Below are 6,587 nucleotides of genomic sequence, written 5' to 3' on the forward strand. Positions count from 1 at the left end.
AGTGACCATTGGGTTAGAGCAATTGCTGTTAAGTGTCTTGCTCAAGGACACATACGCCCACAATGTTAGCAGCGACGAGCCTTGAACCAATTACCTCTGGGTTAAAGGCGCCACATGAATCCTTATTTAAATTTGCCCTACTGAACATCGCATGTTATTATATCGGTATACTATTTTAGAAACAACCATGAGGTATAAATTATTGAATTACAAACAGATATTTCAAAATTTAGCAATAAATACCTGAACAACTACAATGTTGGGTAAAGTGGGACACCAAGGTAAACGTTTCTTATGTCAATGCCTTTATGCAACTTTTGTGTAATCCAGAACTTTAGTTGTGCTGGTTTGTTAGCCACACTTTGTATAACTATAGTTTAAATCGGCCGATTCCAATGGATATATAGTACGTTGGGGGAAGATGGGACACCTTTTTATTATATTTTTTCGCCCAATTTGGTAGTAAACAAAGAAAAGGCAAAGATTTATAAAACCGTATCCTCACGACTTCCCTAGACCGTTGTTAATTGTTTAAAAGACGATCAAGACATTTAGATATTATGTGCTAAAGGTGTCCCATCTTCCCCCACCCTATTGTATCTTAGTTTTTCCTTCAAAACTAATTGTATGAGACAAAATCATATAATTTAAAAAAAAAATTGAAAAATGTCCCTGATTTCAATTAACCGCTTTTTTGTAAATTTGAAATCTCAAACATGTGCTGGGCTACGTATGTATTTATAAATCGGGAAGTCGTACCATAGGTCGTCGCAACCGAAAGCAGTAATTTTGTCCCATAAGCTGACACCCTAGTAATTGATAGTTAGTCTGTGTAGCGAGACGTTAAGAAGTCACGATAAATGCTCATGACTTGATGGAAATAGCTGCTTTGCGACCGACGGTCAATTGAAGTATGTGAAAAGCTTGCCACCCAAATCCGCCATGTCGTGCCGTAGCCAAAAAAAGATATAAAAAGAATAGACCAATGTGTTAGGGAATGAGCCAATGCTGGGGCCGTGATTAGGGTGCAAAGTCGAGCCGCGAAACCACTGCAAGGTTTGGCGGGTGAAAAACGTGACGACATGAACGGTTTTTATAAGGTATTAAACATCACCCTTTGCAACACGAAGAACCATTGTACAGAGGTAAAGAATGCAGGTGCCTAAAAGGAGTGTATATTTTATTAAATTCTAGAAATCAGTTAAAAATCGTTAAGCGAAGATGGTTGATCAGGCAGAGTACAATCTACCGGCCGGACAGATATGGTACGTTATCAATCTCCTATATTCACTAGCATAAGTTTAACTGTACTCCTTATCTTTTTCTAGATTTATTAGTTATAATATAAAAAATAACTGCCATAGCATACTATTCGGTAGTATTTATTTAAAATTAGCGTTTCTTTTTGTTTCAGCATCTTTTTCAATGGACGATTGTTTTGTTGCTGGTCGTCTCATCCGTTTCTTCTCGAAGACCTTTGAAAGTTCATAATGACAGAAGGTAATTAAAATAAACTGGTGTTGAGCTACATATAGTGGGGTGAGGAAAGACGGGACACCTTTTGCACATAATATCCAAATATCCTGATCGAGTTTTAAACAACTACCAACGTTTTTTGAGAGTTGTGAGAATACGCTTTTCTAATTCTTTGAATGTTGTTTGTATGCTATACCAAAAAGGACGAGAAAATAGAATGAAAAGGTGTCCCATCTTTCCCCACCATATCATATTTTAGCGGCTTATCCGGTACAGATAGTGTATTTAGACGTTTTGTCTGCCATTCGGAGAGACTTCATAAGAGAAACGTCGGGAATACATTAGGTTTTATACCAGATAAGCTGCTTAAAGATTATTTACAGTATGCCTGGTAACAGAAATACCAGAGTAATTATGATTTTACTACCAAACGTTTCGAAGCGAAAATTTTAGGTGTGAAAATTAATAGAGTGGAGGGCAGTGAATGAATGTGGTGGAAAATGTTGCAGAAAGTAACGACAGATATGTTTGCATGTTTTAGGTGCCGAGCAGAGGTTACTTGTCGTCATGAGAATACGTTTTCACCATGGACATGTATGTACATAACTTGCTCGCACATTGAAGACCCCGTGATAAGTGTTGTTTGCGACCGTAAATGTAAAGATCCAAAAACCCATGTCATTTTGGATAGTAATAACTATTGCTCTAAAGAAATCAAACTGATAATTGAACGGCGACGAAGACACAGGGGTGTTATGATACCAATTGAAGTCGTTGTTGGGTGTGAATGCGTATGGTGCGGAAACAGATGAAAGAATTATTACGTATTTTATTGATATAGTAAGGTGGGGGACTATTTTCCTGTCTTTTACCTTACAATGTTTTTAAATCATCGCAATACCGTAATCGGAGCGACAAATAAAGTTATTATTATTATTATTTTCACGTTCCACTTGGTAGTAAACAAAGATCATTCAAAAAATTATAAAATTATATCCTCATGACTCCCATAGACCTCTGTTAATTGTCTAAAACACGATCAGGATATTTATATATTATGTGCTAAAGGTCTCCTATCTTACCCCAACAGTATACTATGTATTTAAACTACTTAAACTAATATATTTCAAAAAAACATGGGAATTCTTTTTCTTCGTTCTTTAAAAGCATATAAATATTTGCAGTCGCTTTAGAAAGATAATTACTTTATGTTATAAATACTTCGTTACAATTTACTATTTTAGTAGATTCGTACTCTACCAACGTTAGTTTGGTTTTTGATTTATATATTTGCAATAATAGTAAAAACTATGTAAGTTATATAGTAGGGTGGGGGGAAAATGGGACACCTTTCTTTCTATTTTCTTGTTCCATTTTGTAGTAAACAAAAAAGAACATTGAAAGAATTACAAAACTGTATCTTAACGACTTCTATAGACCGTTGTTATTTGTTTAAAACACGATCAAAATGTTGGAATTTCATGTACTAAGGTGCCCCGTCTTCCCCCACAGTCATCTATACGTATTATTAACACTATACAGCAATGTCTGCTGCCGTAACCACTTCATATATCGATACTGAGTATCGAGCACGTACTTCCTTTTGACATTTATATTGACATATGTTTACCATCGTATGATTCTTATTTGCACTACCACACTTTTATTATTCGACAACACTTCAAAGGAATATAATAAAACACACACAAAAAATATGTGATTCACACAACAGTTACTGTTTTAGTGATTCGTAAACAGGTGAGGTCAGTAGGGAGACTCCAAATCCTTGTGCGTTTGAATAACTAAATTATTTTATTTATATTGGAAATATACTTAAATAACACCAGCTTCGAAAATCAAGTTGGGACATCATTTCTATAGTTTTTATCAAAGCTCATTTGACCAGTATCCATTTATTAATGGGCGAAACAAATGTTACAGCGCCGTGGCAAAGTGGTTAGGGCGCCTGCCTGTAACCGAGAATGTCCGGCGCCGTGGCAAAGTAAGCTGGCACGAGGTTTTAAACCCATGTTATAACGACTGTCGTTTCCCTGCTACGCCAGGATAAAGTAAGTTACAGTCATACATTCACAGTATTATTCGACAGTATTCTCACGGTGTTTACATATATATGATAAAACTGCATAAAAGTTAAGGGTAGTGCTGTGGGGTAAGATGGGACACCTTTAGCACAAAATATCTAAATATTCTGATCGTATTTTAAACAATTAGCAACGGTCTATGGCAGTCCTGAGAATACGGTTTCATAATTCTTTAAATTTTCTTTGTTTACTACCAAATGGGGCGATAAAATAGAATAAAAAAGTGTCCCATCTTCTCCCACCTACCATACATAACATAATGTTTTATTTCAATACAAGCTACACAAGCTATAGCAAGTCGCTCCTGGTCTTATTTTTAAAGCAAAGCCACTTACTAAACTCCTTCGTCGACAGCTGTTGTGACTAAATCAGTAAAGAGAGAGTTAAGTCTGTTACAAAGTTGAAGAGCTCTTCACTCTGCTACCCCATCCACATCTAAGTACTGATTGCGTTTGGAAGTAGTGGAATTTGGCAAGATGGACTCTTGCCTTTTAAAAAAAATTGACAGTTTTTTTCTTAATTTAAAAGCAGTACGTTTAGATAATATGCAGAATTTCTGTAAGATGTAAATTAGTTACGTTAGTCTTTATGAGAGCATTTTCATTATGTTTAGTATATATGTTTCTGGTAGACTGCTATATTAAAAGATGTAAAATACAGGCAAAAGCTGTATAAGTATATATAACTATATTATACCTTTTATATTAATCCGTGGGCTTACATCATAGTGCGTGGAACTCGCACGAAGTTTTAGTTTTACTGCATATAGTTTTGTGGGGTAAGATGGAACACCATATAGATCCAATATCCCAAAGGTGTTTTAAACAGTTACCAACGGTCGATCGAAATCGTGAGGATATGGTTTAACAATTCTTCTAATGTTCTTTGTTTACTACCAAAAGGGATTAGAAAATAGAGTGAAAATGTGTCCTTCCCATACCCTACAATATAGTATAGCCGTGTAAATGTGTTTGTTCAAACTGCTAAATGTTTAATAACGGTGAGTCGTATTTAATGTTTAAGAAATCACAACTCTCTTTGCACGCGTGGCGTTAAAGTAAAGATATGGTTGTATAGAAGTCACGTGCCAGTCTTACGCACACAGCGTTCGGATCTATAAATGTGTGTACTTTGGTGTGTGAGGCCCAGTTTCTTTGTTGTTGGATAATCCGCACGACTCCTAAATACAAAAAAATCAGTTGCATTGAAGAAAAGATATAGTAGTGTAGGAAAACATGGGGCAGTTTTAGCACATATTATTCAAACATCCTGATCGTGTTTGAACAATTAATAACAGTCTATGAAAGTCGTGAGGATACAGTTTAATAATTCTTTAAATATTCTTTGTTTACTACCAAAGGTGACGATAAAATAGAATAAAAAGGTGTCCTATCTTCCCCCACCCTACTATATTTTATGTTTCTAATGTTCACCGAGAAAGAAATGTTTATAAGTTGTTATTTTCTGCTTTTTTAAATTTGTTAAACCGTTAGTTGTGGTATTCCGCGGAAGGATATATAAAATAATAGGTCACCGTGTACTTTTGTTCACATTGTCGCGGCTGGTATATTATTATGATAATTTCCGAAATCCTTGCGCGGCTGTAATAACTGTGGTCATTGAGAGAATCTTTGGTGACGACGTCGCTTGTTTTCGTTGCGATTATATCAGGCAAACAGCTTCCTGAATGGCCGGTATTGGTTCTAGTTCTCTAGCGCTTCATTTTGTTTATGATACAGCTACCAAACCGAGCACACGTTACGTGATAACGGTTTTTAAAATAGTAATAATTATGTTGCACGCAGAGTTAGATAGGTTTTAATTATATATAGTAGGGTGGGGAAGATGGGTAAACTGTTCAGTCTACTTTCTCGTCCAATTTGGTAGTAAACAAAGAACATTCAAAAAATTATAATACCGTATCCTCATAACTCCCATAAGACCGTTGTTTAATTGTTTAAAATAGGATCAGGATATTTATATATTATGTGCTAAAGGTGCCCCATCTTCCCCTACCCTACTATACCTTACTTTAGTTTTATGTTTAATTATAAACTATAGGAACAAATGTGTTAGTAGTATCGATCGGGGGTAAACTGATTGGTAAAGCTACTTATATCTGAACAACCGCTTTATCCAAACATTATTACAGAAGTTGGTAGGGGTATGATCTAGCACAGCAGGTGAGCAAATAACCACAACATAGTTTAATATAACACAGGGCAGTTGCGTGTTCAAATCAAAATTTTGTGTTTAAACGTTTTAACATATAGTATAGGGTTGGAAAAGATGGGACACTTTTTTTTCTCGTCCTACTTAGCAGTAAACACAGAACATTCACGGAAGAAACCGTATCCTTACAACTTACATAGACCGTTGTTAATTGTTTAAAACACGATCTGCATATCTTGTTAACGTGTGCTAAAGGTGTCCCATCTTACCCCATCCTATTATAACATGTTTATATTTACCTCTTCGAAAACAAAAGCGAAATTCATTTTATTTAAATAACGTAGTAAAGAAAATCAACAGTTAAACAACGGTTATTAAAATTTACGCCATAAGGGTAAAATCTCTGGAAAAGAATGTCAGTTTAAAAACGTGGCTTTTGCACCTTTTTAAACCAAATTGTTTGTTGTTATAAATGCGTACGGCTACTATACTATATGTTTATTATTTTAGACGTATACCTATTCGCTTCCATTGTACGGGTCGTGTCTAAACGCAAACTTTTGTTTCTATTAGAAGTTTAACTTGATAATAATTAAACATAAATGGCTCGTTTGTCTGCTAGGTGTAGCGACCACGCTTATTTTCTTCCAATTAAATGTAAATAAGTTTTTAACTGTAAGCGTGTTTTAACAACCGTTGTTTTATCCCATCTTTTTGTTTGAAATATTTCTATCTTCGCTCCTGTTATCAAAGAGACGAATAAAGTTGTTATTATTATTAATAGGAAGTTAAAAGGCTTATCACCAGCTGAGGAATCAAATTCGCGGACAAGTTAAC

The 6,587-nt window shown here is 35.2% G+C and overlaps 1 long non-coding RNA gene across 1 annotated transcript; it reads left to right on the top strand.

The window, feature by feature from the left end:
* The first annotated feature begins 541 nt into the window (after positions 1 to 541).
* On the top strand, positions 542 to 2,329 carry LOC108949758. Its single transcript, XR_001974875.2, has 3 exons — positions 542 to 1,265; positions 1,415 to 1,500; positions 2,018 to 2,329. It is a non-coding gene; the product is annotated as an uncharacterized LOC108949758 (long non-coding RNA).
* The last annotated feature ends 4,258 nt before the right edge of the window (positions 2,330 to 6,587 follow it).

The sequence above is a fragment of the Ciona intestinalis genome, chromosome 9 (genome assembly GCF_000224145.3).
Source record: "Ciona intestinalis chromosome 9, KH, whole genome shotgun sequence".
Classification (NCBI taxonomy): Eukaryota; Metazoa; Chordata; class Ascidiacea; order Phlebobranchia; family Cionidae; genus Ciona; species Ciona intestinalis.